This window comes from Melitaea cinxia, chromosome 7 (genome assembly GCF_905220565.1).
Source record: "Melitaea cinxia chromosome 7, ilMelCinx1.1, whole genome shotgun sequence".
In the NCBI taxonomy this organism is placed as follows: Eukaryota; Metazoa; Arthropoda; class Insecta; order Lepidoptera; family Nymphalidae; genus Melitaea; species Melitaea cinxia.
In genome coordinates this window covers 10867336-10892693 of record NC_059400.1, presented here as the reverse complement: position 1 = coordinate 10892693, position 25358 = coordinate 10867336, and the positions used below count along the sequence as shown (strand labels likewise).

General features: G+C 32.0%; 1 protein-coding gene and 1 long non-coding RNA gene across 2 annotated transcripts in view; one reads left to right on the top strand and one right to left on the bottom strand.

Moving 5' to 3' along the window:
* The window catches only part of LOC123655174, a 114790-nt gene that overhangs the window by 8166 nt on the left and 81266 nt on the right, over positions 1 to 25358 (bottom strand). The window lies entirely within an intron of this gene.
* On the top strand, positions 341 to 19691 carry LOC123655347. Its single transcript, XR_006743385.1, has 4 exons — positions 341 to 351; positions 3672 to 3679; positions 6538 to 6541; positions 19614 to 19691. It is a non-coding gene; the product is annotated as an uncharacterized LOC123655347 (long non-coding RNA).

Genomic DNA, 25358 nt, shown 5'->3' with positions numbered 1-25358 from the left:
AAACTTGATAACATAAATAAAAACTGACATAGTCCTAAGAAAATAAAACACATTTTTTTATTTATTTGAGTGATTGTGTGGAGTTCACTAATTAAAAGTGATGTAAGAGATTGAACAAAGACCGATTATCTAAATAATTCTTCAAAAAATCTTTTGTTGTCTAAACAATAAAAATGTTACATAATAAAGTACCTATTTAGAGAATCTTTTAATTTTTTGAACATTGATTTACTTATCAACTGTAAATACTGCTACTAATAAATTTTGAAAGAGTACTAAAATCCTGTAAATAACTAAAAATCACTGAAAATATTTTGCATTTTAAACAAACATATTTAATTGTCATTTATTGTTACCATTGATAAATAACCTTAAATAAGTATTTTTAATTCTGTAAGCCAAGCAGCTTCAGATAAATTCAATAGACTACAGCAAATCAGATTTAATTAGTAACAATTAATTTCTCCTTTTTCGAAGACTAAGAATAAAACACCTACTTTTCGTCTTATTTTAAAACCTATAACTAAAGTATTTGGTACCTGTTTAAAATAATTTGCTGAAAATAATCGTGTTTGCAGGCAAACAAAAAACATCGACTTCAATTATATCGAAAACACAACGTAGGTAGGCGAAAAATTAGTCAAGTATTTACTTGACTAATTTTTCGCCTACTACGCATTATCAAAGATTACTCCAAAAGTTATAATCAGATCTCGATGAAATTTAAATGTGACCACATGATAAACATCGGTTTTCGATTAAATTAAAAATTATCAAAATCGGTACACCCAGTAAAAAGTTATGCGGATTGTCGAGTTTCCCTCGATTTCTCTGAGATCCCATCATCAGATCCTAGTTTCCTTATCATGGTACTACACCAGGGATTTCTCCTTTCCAACAAAAAAACCTCCTCCTTTTTTGAAGTCGGTTAAAAATATTAATAATATACTTAAATGCTGCTCATAAACATTCGTTTTAAATGTTATAAACAAATTATTAGGTATGGGTTTATATTTATCTTCTAAATTTACATTTTGATGTTAATATTTCATAACCTTGAATGCTGTAACAAACAGAAACTAAAACCACAAATTATGACATTTTAATCCCGTACTTTAACGTCTAACCGTCAAACTCATAACGTACACTTGACATTAATTTTAATACTTCAATCATTTGCTACCATTAAAACGTTTGAAACATACATATTTAGGTATATATGTACATATGTGTCTGTTTTAGCAGTTTTTTTATTATATGTTATAATGTAATTAATATTTTTGAACTACTAATATAGTTATGTATGTGTTATTTTTTATTTGAATTCTCTTATGTTATAGGTTTTTAAACTTTGATGGTCACTGTTACTATGATTTATATATTTAAAAAATATGTTTACCATGTTTGTTATTGGTAATTTTCAATTTTTTTTTTTCACCTATCGGGAGCACAAAATGATAAAGAGTAGAAGATGAGATAGGTAACAAAAGTTTTCTTTGATAATTTTTAAAAAGGTTTTTGTGAACTTTTCTATGTTTAATTAATATGGTAAACTCATTAGTAGTAACGACAAAATAAGAATTAATAGATATGAAAGAGGGTAATGTAATTTTCTGTAATTTAAATGTATTTTCAATTTCATCTATATAAATAAATAAAATTGGAGTGTTTGTTTGTAATATTAAAATTTACTAAATTCATATGGATGTATGCACTACATAAACCAAAATATATTTTTTTTAAATTTTGTCTGTCTGTCTGTCTGTTTGTTTCGGCTAATCTCTGAAACGGCTGGACCGATTTTGATGGAATTTTCACTGGCAGATAGCTGATGTAATAAGGAGCAACTTAGGCTACTTTTATTTCAGAAATTTGTTTATTTTGTAACTGCAAACTGGACAAAAAAAAAAAATTAAGTTCCACGCGGACTAAGTCGCGCGCACAGCTAATTATTAAATATATTAGTGGCATTATGTTTTCACCTATTCTGACATTTTGACACTAAGTAGCATTTATATGTAGTTTTAGTGTCACCTCTACAAATAAATTGAATATGTAATAGGTATATATTAGTTACTTTATCTTGTGAATTAAAGGGAGGTTGAGTTTTTGTGTGTGTTTACGTGTATATCTTGGGAATTAATGGACCAATTTAATTAAACAATAAGTTACGATAGGATGCTTATTTATTATCTTTAGGCCATAAAAATCAGACGCAATGTATGACCAGCGAATGAATATGTGGGCACATAAATACGAGCGAGGCATCTAGCGCCCTACATAAAATAACCTTTGTTTTAAAATACTCTACATGTTAAAAATCCAACGAGTTTAAACTCCAAACCAAAAATACACACTTTTAAATTTTCCTAAAAGTGTTTTATATTTCTCTTCAGCCATAACACAAACAACGAAGTTTTTTTTATTAAAGTTTGTTGCTCTGTTTGAGATGAACAACATTAAAAAATGAAATGTTAACATTATTACAAGTAGTAATTTTTTTTATACATAGCTGAATAAATGAAATTTGTCCGGAAAACTATTAATTTTTTTTTAAATCATATAGTCACAAGTTAATCCCAGGATGAATTTAGGTTTACCGCAAGTTTTGACAGCTAATGTCGTATGAATTTCACTCTACAGCTTCCATTTCAAGGCACGTTTTCATTTGTTTCTGATTTTCCTCACATTATTCGAGCTATCAGCATATAAATAGCCCAGCGCTAGAGAACCCTCATCACTTCATTCAAAGCTCAGTTCCGAGAATGTAATATAAAGTGGAATACATGTGCAAGCGGTTGCGTTACTAAGTTTGTATGATGTTTATACAGGAAGAGAAATGAAAGAACTCCGCTGGAAATTTTTGAATGTGAATTGTTAATGTTAGTTAGTTACTATTACGAGTATAGCAGCTATTAGTACCTCTTTATTATATTTGTTTGTGTACAAAAATAAATAAAAGGAAAATATAAAGTTTTACTAATTATTCTATTTTTAAAGTGTGTGTGCAATAAAGTATTAAGTAAAAGAAACAGAAGGAATAAAATTATTTATCTTCGTTCATTTTTTAACTTTGATTACTTGTCGTACTTTAATTGAAGGAATTTAATCTATTATGTATAATTGTAAATAAAAGATTCTTGTCTGTGTATTTGAAAATTTGTTGCAAAATTTCAAGCACAAGTTTCTTCTTCTTCGTAACTTGTTTTCGACAGTCCCCGATGATTCAAGTCTTAAGTATTTAAAAAATCAATTTACTTCTCTTTCCTTTTTATATTCAATACAATATGAATGTTTTAATGAACTTTTAAACGAACAGTTGGCAGGTGAATGGTCGTATTTATTTATTTTTTAAATAGTAACTAGCGTTTCGATAGTATCATTCATCGCGCACACGGATTGCTGTATATGGAGAGATACAAATACAAGGAAAAATGTTTGCATCATAGTGGCTTATATTGCATTTATCTTATAATAAAGTTTACACTAAAATTGTTTTAGTAAAAGTAAGGAAAGAATCATGTTACGGTGAAGTTGTAAGTTTTGTAAGTTTGTGTTTTTGTTTATTACAAGTAATTTTCTAACCTATTTGTTCGATTAGAAAAAACTAAATATAGTAAAAATATATACCAGTAAAATAAGATATAGACACTGCTAGTTTACTTATTTAGCTTAAGCTGTACCTATAAACTATTCGAGTTACATTGTATGTACGTTTCCTTTCCTGAGAAACTATCCGTGGTTTCCGTGAGATCCATGATTAGGATGAAAAAAAGACTATTGAAAAGCTGATCTATAATATATAAAAATAAATGTTTGTCTGTATATCCTTTATAGAATCGTAAACTAAGCATAAGATCATGTCATGATCTTCAGCAAAGTGTTGTGCATGAGACCACAGAGGTTACTGAGTTGGTACGACCAAATAATAATAATAATAATGAAATGTGTAGCAACGCGCACAGAGTACAGCTATTATATGATAAAAACAAAATAAGCAACTATTTTGAAGTTTAAAAAAAAGTTAGACATCAAGATGGTTTAAGTCTGATTTTAAACTTGTTATAAAAGTTTGAATGAGAACACCATTTTTGTAATTATATATTAAAGCAGAAACTGTTCTCGTGCAAATTCTTTAAGTATTTTGAATTTGACAAGATAAAGTATAAAACGTTAGATATAATTCGATTAGGAAACAGAATGTTATTAATCATATTTTAATTATACGTCTAAGGGGCGAAAAAACTAAAAAAAAGAGATATCAGATTTTTCGTGGTAACGAAAGAAACACACAACAAAAATTGCAAAAATTTTGAATTCTGTCATACTCACGTCCATCGACCAGTTTCAATTTAAAATAATGTGTAAATTCTTTCCACCTGTTTAAATGTGGTGTAAATATCAAGGATTTTACTGAAAATAGTGACAAAATTCCGCGGAGTACAACTTTGAAAAAGGTTTTCAAGTATCGACGTTTTATATTAAGTTTAAATTCAGTCTATAACATCCAACTGTTAGGCATAGATCTCTTTCGCCATGTAATTAGAGTAAAGTTTTATTGTTATCTTTAATATAGTGTTGAGAGCCAGAAACCAAATCCCTTTCCTTTCCTATAAAGTCAGTAACACATTTATGGCTCCACAGGTGATGAGAATGTTCATAGTGAGTGCTATAAACATAATATCTACATGTAGGTCGAGGTGAGCTAGGTCGATCATTTAGACGTTATTTATAGAACTTTTTCTGGAAGGTTGGGGTTAATGCATAAAAACGATGCACATCATCATAATACATCTAAATCAATTATTTATATGTACGAATATATGTTATCATTCTCTCAATCTCTTCCTCGAATGGTGTTTTTGAACTTTGTAAAAATGAAAGGGCGGAGATATAAGAGGTTTTTTAATCTATGGAAGTCGTATTAAAATCCGTTCAACTCTTTCGAGGCGAACAATAGAAAGACAGATAAGGATAATTAAAAAGCTTTTAGGTTAACGACTGTCTGCCACATTTTACACACTGCAAAGTACCAATTGTATTTAAGGTCTAACTTTGACCTGTTAATTTAAAAAAATTTATACCCAGAAAAATGTAAAATTATTAGATTATTGGTAGTCTTCTCTTGAACTCTTGTGATGTTTGCCTTTACGATTATTTATGTACAAATTTAGTACAATAAACACGTAGCCTTAATTATAAGGCTAAATAGTATTTAGCACAATTTTAAAAAAAATATTAAAAAACCTCAACTAAACCAAGGTGTACACTATTGAAGGAATCGTCGCAGTCGTCTTAATTACTTTCAATTTATTATGATAATGATTAGTCTTATTCTGTAATGGCAAACAAACAAAACACAAGCTATCCAACCCAGACGCAACATGTGCTCGGTGTAAGTAATTAATCTCTTTAACATTGGACGATAAATCAATTACACTCCGCGATCCCGCTCTCGACACCCAAACGCGATCAACTGTAATGGCAGGTTTAATTTACGAATATAAACCCATTCAACACTTTTATTTACCCATTACATATAATAAAACCGTTTGACGATCTTTAAACTTTAAGTGATTTAGAAAAACAATACACAACACTATAAAATATGTTAGTAAAGGCGTCAATAAAAATAACCATGCTTGACTGTAATGAAACCAAACAAAAAATGAAAATATTGCAACAAATCTTTTTGAACATTCTCTGTAAATCCCGAAGAATATTATTTAACGATATTAAATAAAAAAGCTTATGTTTCATCTTTTTGTGACATTTTAGGATATAATGATTATATGAATAAAATCGTAGAATAAATTATGAAGTTAATATTTTTGCCAATTGGTAATATTCTATTTGACACACAGACAACATTAAAAACGGATATTCTACATCTTAGAAATTAGTAAAAATTTAATAATATTTATTAATATTATTTATTAAATTAATTTTATTTTATTTTTTACATATAAGTAAATGGTTTTTCATTAAAATAAATGTAATGTACGTTTCACGAGATTTATTCTTCTGTACGTCTGTCTGAAGGGCTTAGCTCAACTGGTCGATTTGAACACGACGTTCTAATTTACTACGATTTTTATTTACGGTCCTGACTAAGATAAGTGACAGCGTGTCGTATGCGTCAGCAATGAATCACTTTTTCCTTAATGCGAATAAATTATAAGTGTCTTCTTAGACACAGTATCATTAGCACCATGAGGAATTTGGAATCTGTTTAGACAGGTGATACAACCTTTCTTTAAATTAATAAGATATGTGAGACTACAGAACAAATGGTACTATCAGCAATAATTGCAAGAATTTCCTGTTAAAACATTTACTTTGATTAGAAGGAAAAATAACATGTGATGGCCACAATGAAGTAAGTAGTTTTGTCAAAGAAGTATTAAATGCTATTTTTTCAATTTCAGTAGAAACTGACTAAGAATTTTTCATATGGCTATCATGTATTTACAGCATTTGTAATATAGTTAGTGACAGTACTTTTGTGGGTAAAGTTGTAAATAAGTCCGAAATGAGATAGGTAGGGTACTTGATAACTTCAAAAGCACAACATCAAATATGATGAAACATATTTAACAAACTCTGCACAAACTAATGTAAGAATATTTTAATAGTGTTTCTTCAAATAAATAGTTTAATCATTTTGCTACTTATTTTAGCGACAAATATATTTTATGCTATTAGAATAATATTAGGGCAATAATGATAAGGGGATAAGGATTGTCGTATGAGGCGACTAAGGGAAAACACAGTTCCACTACCACCTTGGAACTTAAAAAGCTGACCGACGGCGGGATAGTCATTTAATTGCTGGCTTTGAAATACACAGACCTAAGACGGGCAGCAGCGTCTTCGGTGCGACAAAGCCAGTCAGTCCTGCGGTCACCAACTCGCGTGCCCAGCGTGGTGACTATGGGCAAAACACTTGAACTTGAACTTGTGGAGGCCTGTGTCTAGCAGTGGACTGTGATAGGCTGAAATGATGATGATAATGAGAATAATATACTGATATTAATATAAATATCTGATATATACTGATATTAATATAAATATCTGATATATACTGATATTAATATAAATATCTATAACATAACAAGAATAGACCTACTTGGTTTGTTACGTAAATATGTAGTAAACGGCTCCATAATCTAATTTAATAATGAACTATAGTTAGATAGTTCATTATTAAATTCCATTACTTTAGAAATTATATAACAATAACAAAAAGTGTATTTAAAAACGAATTTCAGATTATAAAAGCTGTTACTGATGATCAAATGTCTAGAACTGACAGTGACATATACACGGTGAAAAGTCATTTAACGAACATAATCCCATTTTTATAGCTGACTGTTGGTGCTACGTGAATAGAGTACTGGATGTACATTACTCTGCTATTTATAAATAACTATTGCTGGAGATGGCGCGTAACTAGGCGGATTGCTAATAATTTTTAGCCATGTGTACAAACGTAAAATCATTTATAACTTCTACGTGTCTAAAAAATCGACCGTGCACGTTTTAACAGTAATTTTCTGGTAAATAGATGAACCTCCTACTAGTAAACTATAGACGTTTTATTTGCAAGAATGTTTGAACAATATATTTTAAATAGAAATTTAGAATGTAGAGTTAATATTTAGTGAGGATTACGGAAAAAACCGGAATGTTTGGCGCGAACTTGGGAAGTTCTGAGTCTAACAGTGGCGTGCGATAGACTTATGTGATGACACAGAGATGTATAATTATACACCTTTTAAAATAATGAGAAAAACGCCTATAATATTTGACACTTTTTTAAATATCAATTACATTTAGTGCCGTCAATGATATTTTTAATTAAGGCGTTTATAAAGTATGTCACTAAAATCGGCCTCAATGTTTTTTCGTAATAAGAATTTGTGTACTTTTTGTGTTCTAAATTCAAATTTATTTTAAACTAGAAGACCCGATGAAATTGTCCTATCTTGCTAACTGTGAAACGCATAAAATTGTTTGATCGTTACGTTTTCTGAAATTTTTCTAATTTCTGTGCAATTTTCTTAATTTGTCATTGCGTAAGATCCTTCTATAAAACACTAGAAAACTTAAAAAAAGAAGACATATTATTGTAGCCCTTTTTGGGTTTTGGGCTTAATAATATATTTCCTTTTTCCTTTTTATTTATATATACTGGCAATATTTATACCGCCATATTTTTTTGTGAATATATATATATATATATATTTTTTAGCCTTTCTTCACACATGCTCTTGACAGTAATGAACACAATGAACATAGATATATTATATAATTAATGCAATTCGGTGCAGTTATTTGGAAGTCATAGACGTATTTACATTTCGACGATTTATTTAATTTATCTCTGAGATAAATTTAGGTTTGTATGTTTATGTTTCAAATTAATCATAAATTATATTGCCACTTTTCACCTTTTTGTTCACATTATCGTGTTCACAATGTGGAGCTTTCCTGCGCTATAATGGTATAATGATGTGTATGGGGCAGATACAGTAAAAAAAACGGCAAATTGTTGGTTGCTATGGTTTTATTTTAGCAGTTTTGACCTACAGAACAAGTTCCGTAATTAAACGGATACCATATTTGATCATAACGAATTTAAAATGACAATAAAAGCGTATCAATGGCAAATAATTTCCTGTATAAAGCTACGTGTAATTATAAAATAAATTAAAACTTAGATGTTACAATGATAAGGGCATTTTTAATTGTAGCTTCATTTGTTATAAAATTGGATGCTGTAAGACGATTGGAAATATACAATTATAAAAGATAGGTGATGTACAGTCGCGGTTCTTCTGGCTTCAATCATCATAATCATTGTAACCAGAAGGATCAGGCAAATCCTGCTTATAATTAAAACCGTATCTGACGTACTAATGGGTTAGGAAATTTACGGAGAAAACTGGTAATTTTTAGAAACTGAAATAATTATTAAAACTCCACGTGTTTGATAGTTCGTATAACGGACCACGTCTGTCGCATCAGCTAGTTGTAAATATTATTTATTAATAGTAAAACAACATTCACGATGTTGATATTATATTATAACAAGGAAAACATTACTTATGTAGAAAGACATTATAATAATACTTTATAGCCTCTAATTTCGAAGCAACTAATGTTTTACGTAAATAATTTGCTTTGCATTTATTTAAAAATAAACATTATAAGCATAACGGGCTGCCAGCACTTAAAGCCGGCCATGTGATTATTTGAACGAAAATAGTCCAAGTTGTTTGGCTAAACCTTAGCCGAAAATTACTATAAAGGTATAACCTAAATATACAACTATGCCACTGCTAGTTTATTGATAATAACACGAAAATGTACACGGTATAAACGACGAGGCGTATGTAAATGGAGTCCAATTTTGATGCTTAAGAGCGTGTTATTTGAAATAGGATCTGTCGTAAACGACATACCTAAGAATTACGTTTATATTATAAAGGTAATGTCATTTTGTAGAAAAAACGAGTTTCTATTAAATATCTCTTATACATTATTTTTAAAGCTGTGCCCGCGACTATGTCCGCGTGAAATAGTGACTTTAGGCAGATTTTTTTGAATCATCGTTTGGAGCTTTTTTTGGTTTATTTTGGATTATAAACACCGTCTTTTGAGTATTTAATTTGCATTAATGTTTCTCTTCAGACGATTTAAGACGTATAGGGATCGGGGATTAAAGCATATAGGCTGCTAGGAATGCTAACACGTGACAGAGTCACATAAAGCTGACTGTGCGATAAACAGCTAATACTTGGATCCATACCCACAACTTTTAGCATCTGACCTTGGGCTTTATTAATTGTCATCGCTGAACATAGGCTCACTGGAAACTGGACTCGTTTGAAACAAAACAAAAATATTTTTGGAATGAGAAGAATCCGAGAAATAAAAATACCTATTCGCACCCTGTTAAAATAACTAATGCCCGATGAAGCGACAGCAAGCACAATTTTACCTTGGCTTCGTACCTTCACTAAAATCACTTTGGTAAGAAATATCTTACCCGTTCCACCGGGAGCATATACAAATAGCATTTCTAGCAACTATCAACGCTTCGACACATCCGATCAAATATTAAAAGTTGTTCTTCAGTTAGTCTCGAGACTTCAATTTGTTAAATTTCGGCCAGATTTACTGGATCATAGTTGATTTCCATCACGTAATTTCTATTAATACGTTCACCGTCAAATTATGCCTCAGGCATGCCATATTGAGAAACAGAGTTACCCCCAATAGATGTGGTGAGAGGTGAGTGTCGCATGATCCGTGTATCATGTGTCTCAATATCGCTAAGTAATCAGGAAATTCAACACTTATAAATAGTATCGATAGCATCATGTCTAACTTTTTCTTCTATTCACATTAGTATGTACGGTACGGTACGGTTACGGTGTATGTAAGTAGTAGTATGGCGAGTCCCGGGTTTACCACTCAACGCTGTACATATAACACAGATATGGTCTAAAAACCTTTTCTTTTGTAATTATTACTATATGATTATTTAAACATAAAAGTTAAGAAATAAATAAATTAAAAAATATATATAGATCTGTTTTGTATCTACAGTTTAACTAATAAGGTGTGGTAAACTAACTTGAAAACAAACTAACCTAAACTAAATACATACAATATATAATTTACAAATCCTATAAACCCTAAACAAATATGTATTTATCACAAACGCCTAAGCTGAATCCTATTTCATATGATTGATGATATAGATCTCAGGTCAACTTAATTTGATTATTAAAAATTTCTGAAACTAATCACTTTTAACTTCTATTGATGATGATGATTATTATTATTATATAATTATAATTTTATTAAGACCATTATTATGAAGTTTAGTAAAATTTCAGTTAATGCTACTGAACAGAGAAAGAATAGATACATAGATGTAAATAGTTTATCAAATGTTCGACGAGATTGTTTAAATTGGCATAACTTTTTTATTTATGAACCGATTGACATAAAAAAAAAACATTCAATATTAAGTGAAGCTTATCACATAATATAAGATTTTTGTTTCTGAGATTAGCGTGCACAAACAAACAGATAAACAGACAGACAAAAATTCTAAGAATCATTATTTTTGGTGCCATTTTCTCCAAAACCATTTTTCTCATATATCTTCCATGTACAGACACCAATTCGTGACATTTTTATTATATCTATTGATGATGATGTGTGCTTCAGCCTGTAATATTCCACTACTGGCCTCTTTCCCCATGTAGGAGAAGGATCAGAGCTTAATCCACCACGCTGCTTCAATGTGGGTTGGCAGATATATTCCCTACCATGAGTAACGATCGCTATCAGGTGTGCATACCGGATAACAACCGGGACAGACAACTTAACGTGCTCTACGAAGCACGGTGGGGATGTAGTAAAAATTTTGACGATTTCGACCAAATTCAAAGAGAGCGAGAGATTTGGTTTAAGCCTATCACCTACTGTAGGTAAAATATTTTAACGTGGAATAATATCTTCCATGTAATTGGCCGTTATTATTTTTCGTTATTACATTTTTAAGCTTGGTTTATTTTCTTTTTAACCGACTTCCAAAAAAGGAGGAGGTTCTAAATTCGACTGTACTTTTTTTATGTATGTTACTTCAGAACTTTTGACTGGGTGGACCGATTTCGACATTTTTTTTTCAATCAAAAGGTAGTGTGTGTTATTTGGTCCCATTTAAAATTTATTTGAGATCTAACAACTACTTTTCGAGTTATATCTAATAATGCGTTTTTACTTGATTGATTTTTCGTCAACCTGAGTTGTATTATACCGCATAACTTTTTACTGGGTGTACCGATTTTGATGATTTTTAATTTAATCGAAAGCTGGTGTTTATCGTGTGGTCATATGAAAGCCGAGACTGAGAAAAAACGTAAATATCTGGATCTGGCGCACGAGATTGTCGACATGTGGGGTGTGGGGTCCGCTGAAATAATCCCTATCGTAATATCTGCCAACGGTTTGATCCCGGTTAGCCTCGCTCACCATCTGAGGCAACTGGGGATCCGGGACGGTTCGCTCGCAGCCAGGATGCAGAAGGCGGTGTTACTTGACTCGGCTAGGATTGTCCGCCGGTTTCTCAGCCTACAGCCCTAACCCCCGGCCGTTTGATCTCCCTGCCGGGGCGTATTCCTCCACCCGCTTATATTTATATATGTAAGTATAAGTAAATTTACTATATTATCTATATAAGTAGTTATTATAATATATGTATCTATTATGTATTGGGCGGGCGGAGTGACATTCAGTGAAATAATAATAATAAATACTCTTTATTGTACACTACAAAGAAACGTTAAAGTAATACATACGAAGAAAGATGTACAAAGGCGGTCTTATCGCTAAGAGCGATTTCTTCCAGACCACTTTCTTATGTAAGGTTTACTATATAATCATAAAAAAGGCTACAGAACAATCCACATAACACTGATTGGGAATATAATATATATTGCGATTTTTTTATCATTTGAAATACCTGTTTGAGTTACACATTACACTTATAATGTAAGAGCGATGATGGAAACGGCTTATTATCTTGTAAGGTTGAGGTCATAACGCGTTGAGTGAACATTGACATTTTGCTACGTAAAAAAAATATGACCAGAAAAAATAAATAGAAATATAAACTATGAAGTTATAGTACTTTAGGCTCGTACATACGTGTATCTTAAATATGATAGAATATATTATATTATTCCAGCTTAAACGTATGATTATTTAAATTCTGGTAAAGCTTTAGATTAGGTAAAACCGAATTTCGGGACCGTGGGGGGATGGGGGGGAGAGGGTGGGGAACGCTTCCCCTGGTATCACTGTCACACCTCGGAACCCCATGGTTATGGAGATATCCATGGTTAAAGTTTTGAGGTTAGAAGAAGAATTTCGAAAGTTAGAGGAACACTTGGCTCCGGCGCTGCGGGAAGTGCAGCCCTTCCGCCCTTCCCTCCGCGCCTCCGCGGCACAAAAAAAACACTCTAGGGGTAGGACAGACTCAAAACTTTAGGTAAAGCTTAAGATTAGGTAAAACCGAATTTCGGGACCGTGGGGGGATGGGGGGGAGAGGGTGGGGAACGCTACCCCTGGTACCACTGTCACACCTCGGAACCCCATGGTTATGGAGATATCCATGGTTAAAGTTTTGAGGTTAGAAGAAGAATTTCGAAAGTTAGAGGAACGCTTGGCTCCGGCGCTACGGGAAGTGCAGCTCTTCCGCCCTTGCGTGCGAAAGCACGCTCACTCATGCTTCCGCAGCGGAGGCTGGTCGCCTTCGGCGACCAGCCTCAGCCGCTCCTCTACGCATTCGTTCGCGCGCTTTCGCACGGCGGGCGAGGGCTGCCCTCCCTTCGCGCCTCCGCGGCACAAAAAAAACACTCTAGGGGTAGGACAGACCAAGACCACGTGGACAGTGGGGTGCTCCGATTCGGTTTTGGGTATTTTTCGAATTTCTAAACCTATATTCTAGCACGCAATGTTACTAATTTTATTAGAATATTATGTCTGACGCGTTATTTTGTTTAAAAGTGTCGATTTGTCACACAATGCAAACACTACGAGCTCAAAGGTATTATAATAGCTTTAAATTCTTCTTCTAACCTCAAAACTTTAATCATGGATATCTCCATAACCATGGGGTTTTGAGGTATGACAGTGTTACCTTGTATAGATTCCCCTACACCCTCCACCCTCCACACCCAAAAACCCCATAATTCGGTTTTTTTTTGTACGGAGCATGGGTGAGCGTGCTTTCGCACGCAACGGCTGCACTTCCCGTAGCGCCGGAGCCAAGCGTTCCTCTAACTTTCGAAATTCTTCTTCTAACCTCAAAACTTTAACCATGGATATCTCCATAACCATGGGGTTCCGAGGTGTGACAGTGGTACCAGGGGTAGCGTTTCCCATCCTCTCCCCCCCCATCCCTCCACGGTCCCGAAATTCGGTTTTACCTAATCTAGATCTTAGCCAAATTCTTTTAAAATATTAGACCCTCAATTTATTTCCGGCGTGGTCCGCTTTCCTGTTGACTGGCGACGACCAATCAGAATATTCGTCGTTAATAATCCGAAGTCGGTATATAAGAGGCCATTCGATTACCAAAGCAAGAAGCCAAAACTAGTCAAGTCAGTAATTTTTTGTATTGTTATAAAGAGGATGGTGTGAATCCAAATGACGAAGTTTTATTTCATCAAATCTGCTTAAATAGTAGAGTAATAAAATCACGAGTAAAAATTTATTTGTTTCACTATACGACTTTAGCTTTTGGAGATATGTGAACAAATTGCAGTAGTCAGCAGAGAAAGTAATTTCATTACACAAAAAAACAAAAAAATTGTACTATCGTTACAAAAGTAATTTCGGAACTTTTAGCATTGAAGTTAGTTATTCGTGGCTGTCTTTAAAAAAATTTAAAATTAAAGGACTTTTTACGTATATATTGATGCTTATCGATATTAGTAATATTTTTTCTTGGTTTTGATCCTATCTAAGTTACTTCGAATTTTATTTTATATTTTCAAGGTGCAAAATATTTAAAAAAAAGTCATAAAATTGTGTTATTAAGGCAACAAACTTGTTTACAATGAAAAAAAAAAAAATACGAGTATAATCATCGACAGTACTATTTTAATATTAGAATTATTATAAAAAGATACCGTACCTAAAGCAGCACTTATCTATGTTCACTATAATAATACATATTACTTAATACATCGATAACGAATTTTAATTTAAAATATGCCCTTATTTTAATTATCCAATTTTCTCGAATCCTCCCCCTTCGAGATTCCATAATACTTTCAATAACTTCTTCAAACAAGTTCGACATGAAATGTTGATAAAGCACCTATGCCTTTATACATTATACATATGAGGCAAACATTATAAAAGCACTGGAGTACCTTTGATACAACGTGTGGACTTACAAGTTTCGAACTAATGGAGCGTTTCGTGCTTTCACTGCTTTTATGAAGACTGGAGTAATTTATTGATAGTACCATTCTTGCAGTTTGACTTGGTTTGAGTATTAATAGTAAATTTGACGATTGTTATATTGAAATGCAAATGATAAATGGATTTGAATAGTATCCGTTCACACAAGGTATACATTCATGAGATTTCGAATAAACTATTAGATTTGTACTGTGATAGTTTTGCTTTCTTATATAGAGTTGCTTTTTTATGACGAAATACAATTATAATATGATTTTAACTTGTACTTGACTAGATGGTTTTGCACAAATGACATTGTTTTTATATGTCATTCTAAACTGTAAAACCTAAATTTCTCCAATATTTTTAATATTAAAAAAAATGCCAAAGCCGAGCACCGAGTGTCAAAACATTTCCAATAAACTAAGACTCCTTTTCAGTTCCCTGTAAGAGCAAGTACGATGGCCAACTTGAAATGTACGTTCAAATATTTACGTACATTTAGAGTTTAAAATTATTTGGGCTTACGGTGCAGGAGATATATATAGCTGTTATTTTTGAATTGACAAATCTGACTTGGACATATTTACAGAAAGGATTTAAACATCTTTAAAAATTATTAAAAAGTCATCAATAGCCTTAGAATCGATTATAGGTATCCTTTTAATATTTGGAATTGGATATGTTACAATTTTTTTATTATTATAAATTACACAATTATTTATTAAAGAGATTCAACACATAAATCAACATTTTATGTGGTGTTATACGATCTCAATTGATATAGCATCACTAATTGAGTTGACGACTGAATATTATTTACTGGCTTTCCGCTTGCGGCTTCGCCCACAAGAATATGCGATTTTGAATGAAAATCTCTTCCAATAGAATATAGTCTACAAGTATATCACTCATTGTACCACAGCATTCGCTTGATGACATACTTTCTATAACAGGTCCAATAGTTTTGGGAGTTTATCTATTACAAACAAATCAAAAATCAAATCATCCTTGTGCTTCATCTTTGTGCTTCATTAATACTGATTATGTAAATACAATGAAAAATTCGTGAAACACATAATCTTTTATAGTCTGGAAAATAATTACCTATCGGGAGCATTTTATTCAGAACATACCATGTCATCAATCACGTTGACCGCTACGCATTAAATTATAAATTTCAAGTATCAAGTTTATTAAATTATTCTTCATATTATAGGGGTCTATGCCGTGCGGTGCCGGCCGAGCACCACGTCCTTTCTTCCCGTGGGGGTCGTAAAAGGCGCCCGAGGGATAAACCTGGGTCATAATTATCAGGGTCCTGGAGAAAGAAAACTTCATTTGAAACCCGGAATGGGGTCTCTGTCAAGCATTCGTGGCATAACTCTAAAATGCGAAAGACTTCTGCAGCCGAACTGGCTCCACACTTATCGACTCGTCATTCCTGTGGGCCTAGACAGTGAGGTCGAGAGGGTGGCGCAGAGCTTAGGCAACTCTGCGTTTTCTTGAAGAGTGTCCTAGGCGACACAGTGTCTGTCTGACACTGTCTAAAATGTCTGCAATAGACATACTAAGGCTAATGTAATGTATTATAGGGGCTCTATAATTTTTAAATAATGTTATTGTCACTTAGTTGTTATACATATAATTTACGAGCTGACCCGACAGCCGTATATTAATTTCCGTCGTGCAAACTACCAAAACCATGAAGTTTCAATAGGAAAAATTTAGATAGGTTATCCTAAGTCCCTAGTTACCTAACGGTATTAAATGTATCTTACGACCCATTTTCATTCAAACCATTATAAAAAATATATAAAAATCGGTCGAGTCCTTTTAGGAGAGTGCGACCATAAATAGGTGTGACACAACATTTTTGTTACATTAGATAAAAGTAAAAATTAAGTAAATTTTAAGAAAACTTTATAATAAAACGGATAACAGTTGATTAATTATTAAAGTCCATATAGCGATAATTTAATTGCAAGAATTGACGTGTTTTTAGATAGTTGCTAAACTTCGTAATAGTCTTGAAATTAAGTTGGTTAATCATACTATCATCATAGGATATCCGATCGATTGCTACAACATAAATTCTACGTTGTATAATGTGCATGTGTATATCTAATATTTTTGAATGGTAAATATATTTATTTACTCTTTATCTACGAAAGATTTTATTATTTAATTATTTATCATTTTTATACATTTATCTCATATTAAGAATCTAGGTATTGACTTATTTTTAAATTTATTAAAATGAATCTCTTCAATTAGAGCTGGGGCTCCCATTGATTATTTTGATTTAGCTACAAAACCTGACGAAAAAATGACCACCATTGTGATTCATGGACACAATTAGAATTTTGCATTTTAAACCATTTAAGTACGGAGTTATTCTCCGTGACGTAATTTTACGACGGCATTAGCTAAATTAGTCCATATTTTTTGCATTCTGTATCCAGATCACAAAGTGTATTTTGTCATGGGCTGAGGTAATTTCGACAATCTTACTTCTCATGCATATATAAAACTAACCTGCATTTTTGAAGAATTCCGTATTTTTAAAATTCAAATGGTGGTCAAAATGGATGGTGCAGGATTACATAAATCATATATCTATATGTGTAGACTTAGTGACGCTGTATTTCATGCAAGATATTACCAAATTTGTATAAACACATAGTTTATATATTTAAAAAAAAGAGGAAATGCGGAGTTTTTTGATGGTCCTTCTCTGCAGAATCTACATTCCGAAACGGTGGTAACTTCACTTTTAAAATCAATTAAAAGATTTAATTTGTAAAATGACAATTCGAAGGTGCCTTAAAAGCCTAATTGAATGACGCTTCTTTTGATTTTGTTTTTTAAATTAATCCTACTTATCGTCAAAATTAGAACTATTTTATTGAATATTTAATTTTTTTTACTGTCTTATTATTTTCACAGGCTTATTTTTTTATAAAGAATCTTATATTTTACTAAGAATTTGTAATACAAAAAAAAATACGTAAAAAGAAAAATTAATGATAAGTAATATAAAATAAATCAACTAAAAATATATATATAATTATTCTATAATCAAATCGGTACCACAGTTACAATTTCTATGAAAAGCTTATTGGGCTTTTAAGCTTATTGATAATTTACTTCTCCAATAACTTAATTGAGTTTCAAAAGTATAAGAAAACGCGAACAAAATTCATTTCATCGCTGGACGCATTGCATCTGCATGATCGAAGTTAATAATGTCCATGGTTAGCGTATCTGTAACATAAGACGTACAATGCAGGGCGATGTATTGGGGCTTGGCAGGGTCAATAGGACACACCCATTGACGTCAACACATTGTCTACACGTGTCCTTTGAATATACACAATATCAATTTCATTATCATAACAAAAGCCTGAGTAATCAGGACCTAATGAAAAATACGCGGTCAAAAGCACACATCAAAGATGAATGATACACGTAAACATTTTTGTCTTCTAGCATTCAGATTTTTTGATGCTCTTTTTTTTTGACCGCTGCATTTGTATAACTGTAATGACATAACCGCAAACTTAAATTTAGTGATATATAATTTAATTATTTTATTATATATTATAGACGCCGCGTTGGCGCAACGTTCACAGCCATGGATTGTACCTGTTGCGTTGGCGGTTGCGGGTTCGATCTCCGCACATGACAAACATTTGTATTGGCCATACAAGTGTTTGCCGTGGTCTGGGTGTTTGTGCAGTCTTTGTGGGTCTCTCCACCGTGCCTCGGAGAGCACGTTAAGCCGTCGGTCCCGGTTGTTATCATATAAACTTGATAGCAATCGTTACTCATAGTAAGGAATATATCCGCCAACCCGCAGTGGAGCAGCGTGGTGGATTAAGCTCTGAGCCTTCTCCTATATGGTGAAAGAAGCCTATGCCTAGTAGTGAGATATTACAAGCTGAAGCTTATTATATTTATATACAAAACGTCACAATGCAAAAGTAATATTAATTATTATATATTGTTTTCCTCAATTTGAAAAATAATATTGGTCTAAATGGAATGCATAAATTTATAATTACAAACACAAACTCGTACTTAAATTCCTGGAAAAATTAATCCTTTGATAAAAACAATAATTACTCACTGTCGATACGAAATAATCCATCACATCGAAGGACACCGGAATAAGCGATTGACACAAAGTCGAAACGATGTGCGCGCTCAGTCAGAGGGTTTTTCGAATCAAGCGTGAAATTAAAAAAGTTCTCTATAATATGAGTGCGTACATAACAGTATAAATATGATTTTGTCGGTGTTCAATTTTCTCGCCTGAATGACTGACTATTATTAGGTATAATGTCTAGCTTCAAATAGACTCCATGTTACATTTATCAAGGTTTGTTTCAAAATATTGAGTGAGTACTGGACAGGGATGCTTGATACCTTAACTTGTTTAGTAACTGTTTCAAATTAAGTTTACGACTGTGCATGAACGCAGTTAGAGTACATTCCTAGGAATCTAGACTATGTATATACAAATGCAGTGTAATCGAATTAAGCTACTGACTACTAAAAGACACACCGACACATTTTTCCGATAGATACTGCTTTCATTAAAGGTTGCATGGAAGTAGTGGGTATTCGTGCATTCTGGATCAACCTTCGGTTGATCCAGAATACACGAATACGACATGGCTCCTCGGCAAAAAAAAAAAAAAAAACATCAAAAAGTTAGAATTAGGAAATTACAAATCTTGTCTTTTTAATAAAAATATTCAACATCATAGTATGTATAGGTTTAGATCAATTAAACACACAATATGTACTCAGGAAATCAATAAAACTTCTTTGTCATACCAAGATAGCAAGCGCTACATATTACCAAACCAAGTCGATACATTGGCGTGGGGTCATTACAAATTAAGAAAAGTATAATAGGTACATAGTTTATTTTTATTTGTTTTCTTATATTTGTGGTTTTATTGTAAATAACTTTTAAATTTTTAAAACATGTTTATCTTTCTTTTTATATTCTAATGTAATAAAATCAATCCTTTACTAACTTGAATTTTTGTTGTCTAAGTGTAATATTTTCAGAATGTATATATTTTTAAATTGTTTTTAGATGTAATAAATTTGTTTTCTTACCTCCATTGTATTATTGTAATGTTTAGTTTAAGAATCAATAAAACAGTTTTAAAAAGTAAAAAATGATTATTGTTTTCTTGTACCTCGTCTAATCCACACGTAAGGAAAAATGAAACATTTTATTCATCCATTCACTGCAATAGTTGCGGGACCTAGTGGTTGTGGAAAATCAAATTTTGTTACAAAATTTATTAATAATATGGAAGAAATATGTAACACATCTTTTTCCCAAGTAACATGGTGCTTTGATGAGATGCAACCCTTATACAATTTAAAAAATGTTAACTACTTTCAAGGATTACCTGACTTAAGTATGTTTGATGGTAAAGAGGTCAATTTGATTATAATAGATGATCTGATGAGAGAATCTGATGGTCGCATTGTAGATATATTTACAAAGGGTAGTCATCATAGAAATTTAAGCGTATTTTATATAACTCAAAATCTGTTTCATCAAGGAAAAGGTCAGAGAGATATTTCCTTAAATTCGAACTATATAATTTATTTTAAGAACCCTCGTGATAAAACACAAATTCGATATTTAGCTCGTCAAGTTTCACCAGATAATGTAAAATTTGTACAAGAAGCTTATAAAGATGCAACGACAGAGGCACATGGTTATTTAATGATAGATCTCAAACAAAATACTAATGACATGTATCGTTTTAAGACGAATATCTTCCCAACTGACAAAAACTGTTCAGTTTATGTACCGAAAAGAGGGTTTAAATACGACAAGAACCAACAAAGTTCTATCATTTACAAATAATGTCTGGAGCCTTAAAGACACATAAAGAACTGCTCATCGCATTGCAAACTTTAAAACCAAAACATCAAAAAGCTTTATTAAAATTATGTGATGAAGATGAAATAAATTGCATATGTGAGTGTATTCATAATGTGCTACAAGGCAAAGTCCCAATAAAAGAAAAGGATAAAAATTTTTTAAAACAATATATAACATTACTCCGCAAGCTTGTTCGTAAAACTACAACCAAAGTTAGAAAAAATATAATTGTTCAAAAAGGTGGTGCATTTCTACCTATTATTTTAGGTTCTATATTAAGTGGATTAGTTAGTGGTCTTATTTAAAATGGAACACACTAAGAAAATGTTACTGGTGGAACCAAGTTTGATTGATAAAATAAATGAAAGGAACGCGAGTCACGAAAATCCTAAATCTCGATTAGATACAGAAATGCAAAATATTCTTAAAAGTAACGATGACGACAGAAAAAAATGGATTTTATACTTACAAACATTACAAAGATATTTGCACTTTACCAGAGAAGATCGTCAATCTTATCAACTTCCAATAATAACCTCAAATATGGATTCATCTGAAACACTTTTGAAAAAAGAACAATATGATAAAAGTAGTGATTCATACACCAAAGATCCTATTGTCGACCACACATGGAATGAAGAAGTTGTACACAAAGAAAGTGACACAGTTCAAAATAAAACTATATACTCAAAAAAGCAAATATTAAGTTTAATACCTAAATCGTACATTAAAAAAGGTGAGTCATTATTAGATTTCCTATTAACAAATCAGAACAAAGTACACTGGAATGATGATGGTACAGTACTCGTGGATAATAACAAAATAAGTGGGAGTAATATTGTAGATTTGGTTAATGATTCATTAAGACCATTAAAAAAAAGTGATCCAATAGGATGGGAAAAATTTGCTAAAGCTTTGAAGGATCTAAAAGTCCCACTCACTTATATTGGTAATCCTAAGAGAAGCGACTATATTAATCAACTTCGGTTAAAAAGTTTTGAAGAAATATCTGGTGACGAGGAATATTCTACACCTACAACCGAAAAAAAGTATATTAGAAAATTAAAGAAGAAAATCGATTGGGAAAAATGGACCCCCTACTAGAAATTCACAAAATTTATTATGATGCATCACACCCTGCTGGTTATAGCAGTATTAAAAAACTTGCAAAAGCTATGACAGGAAAAATGAAAAAAAATGAAGTCAAGCAATGGTTACAATCACAAGAAACGTACACACTTCACAAACCGGTTTACAAAAAGTTTCCTCGAAACAAATATATTTTATCTGACCTTAATAAACTATGGCAAGCAGATTTGAGTGACATGCGAACATATAGTAAATATAATGATGGTTATAACTATATATTGTGTGTTATTGATGTATTTAGTAAGTATGCTTATGCTAGACCTATGAAAAATAAAAATTCTTTAACAATCAAAAAATGTTTTGAGAGTATTTTTGAGGAAGCTCATACAATTCCTACTCACATACAGTCTGATAAGGGTACTGAGTTTGTTTCCAAAGATGTTCGTCAATATTTTAAGAGTAATCATATTAATTATTATACAACAAATAATCCTGATATTAAGGCCAGCATTGTAGAAAGATTTCAAAGAACACTCAAGTCAAAAATGTGGCGCTATTTTACACATAAAAATACGTATAGATATATAGATATTTTACAAGATTTGTTATATGCATATAACCATAGTTTTCATTCAAGTATTAAAATGCCTCCATGTGACGTAAGTTCTGGTAACATTATGACTGTTTGGAATAATTTGTATGTTCGAGAAAATGAAAGATCTCTACGAGATATCTCATTACCAAAGTTTCACGTCGGTGATTATGTTAGAATCACAAAATACAAACATATATTCCAGAAGGGATACGAATCTAACTGGAGTGATGAAATTTTTATTGTTTCAACTGTAATCCCTAGATCACCTTGGGTTGTGTACACCTTAAAAGATTTACAAAACGAAGTTATAGAAGGTACTTTTTATGAAAGAGAATTACAAAAAGTTACTCCACCTAACCCCACTTCAGACTACAAAATAGATAAAATAATAACATCTCGATATTCTGGTAGCAGAAGGCAAGTGCTTGTCAAGTGGAAAGGTTATCCTGATAAATTTAATAGTTGGGTTTTGGCATCACATTTAAAACAGATATAATGAAAGGAAGTTTTTATTTAACATTACCAAGCAACAGTTCAATAGAATATTTTCCAGATAATATGACAACAAAGTTTTCTACTAAATTACCGAAATCAATCAAATTAGAGGGGGAATGGGTTGTTGGTGTTGTTGAATTTCAGTACCCGTGTACAATGTTCACTGTTCAAGAACATGAAAATATAGTTTATATTAATAAGAATATGTTAATGCCAAATGAAAAATATCCTTCTATTGTTTACTATAAAAAACATATTCCCGCTACTAACTATGACAATATTAATCACATTTTGAAAGCTTTAAATAATATGAGAGAAAATATAACCTTTCGATACGATGAGATATCTAAGTTCGTATCTGTGACAATTGCAGATGATTCAATAAAGTCCTTGACATTATCACATAAGTTATGTATTCAATTAGGGTTTGAACCTAATAAAAATTTGGTAGAAAAGACGTTTGGAAAACGACCTGCAAACTTACATCTGGGATTACCGTCACAACTGTTTGTTTATTGTGATATAGTGGAACCACAGATCGTTGGAGATGTTATGACCTCTTTACTTAGAATTATACCACTAGATCCTTCAAAATACATATATGGTGCAAATAAAATGCATGTGTTTTCCCCTCCTCACTACATATCAGTTATGCGCAGAGAATTCGATACAATTGAAATAGATATAAGATCAAGCACTGGTCAAAAAATACCATTCCAGTTTGGAACAGTGTGTATTAAACTACATTTTAGAAAGTTATAATGTATCCTCACAGTAACATAAATTGTCCATACAAAAATTATTATACTCATCAAGCTGGTTCTGGAATAGGAGTCATATACAAAGGAGTTCCTTATCAACGTGGTCATGGCATTGGGAACTTTTTGGGAGGGTTATTTCGATCTGTTTTACCTTTGCTTTCAAGCGGTGCTAAAGCCATAGGAAAGGAAGCTTTGAGCGCGGGTGTTGGAATTCTCTCTGATATGACAAGAGCACGACCCATGGATGAATCAATAAAGTCACGACTTAAGGAAATTAGTTCAAATTTGAAAAGAAGAGCTGATCAAAAAATTGATAAATTATACATGTCTGGTACAGGCTATATAACTAAAAGAAAATGTCTTGGGACGGTCATTCCTTCATCGAACGGTAAAGGAAAAGGTGTTAAGAAAAGAAAATCAACTCGTCAATATCAAGGAGATATATTTACATAAATTGTAAAACAATGTCTTTCTTACATAGTCACTCTTGTGAATGTATAAAATCTGAATTAGATTTGTTTGCTTTACCATCAACACAAACAAGCATAGAAAGTGGAATGTGGGTGCAATATAAACCAATATCATCTTTAGCTGACGATGGTCCTATAGAATTTCAAGTCCCTGGAACTGGTGATGACTATATAGACTTATCTCATACACTGATTCAATTAAAAGCAAAAATATTAAATGAGGATTCTTCAAAACTGGCTGCTTCAACTGTTGTGGCACCTGTAAACAATTGGCTTCATTCAGTTTTTACTCAACTCGATGTTTATTTAAACCAAAAATTAGTTTCACCTCCAAACAATACATATGCTTATCGAGCTTACATTGAAACTCTTTTGAATTATTCATCTGAGGCAAAACAATCTCATTTAACGTGTAGCCTTTGGTATGAAGATACAGCTGGTAAAATGGATTCAACCGAAGAAAAAAATTCAGGTTTTACTAAAAGACAGCAATTAGTTTCAGAAAGTAAGGAAGTTGAAATGATAGGACATCTTCATGGTGACATATTCAATCAAGAAAAATTTTTAATTAATGGCGTTGAGATGAGTATTAAATTGGTGAGATCACGTGAAACATTTAACCTGATGGCTCCAACAGACGATGTTAAATACAAAATAAACATTACAGATGCGACTCTCCTTGTTAGAAGGACAAAAATTAACCCCTCTGTCTTACTTGCCCATCAAAAAGTCTTAGCCACCACAACTGCAAAATATCCCATAACTCGAGCTGAAGTAAAAGTTCTAACGATACCGTCAGGGGTCCAGGGTAAGACATTAGACAATATCTTTTTGGGTCAAGTACCTAAGAGATGTATAGTTGGATTTGTAAATAATGCAGCATTTAATGGTTGTTTGTCTAAAAATCCGTTTAATTTTGAGAACTATAAAATGAATTCCTTTTGTTTATATATTGATGGTCAGCAAATACCTTCAAAAGCTTTACAACCATCTTTTGGTAATAATATTTTCACTGCAACCTATCATACATT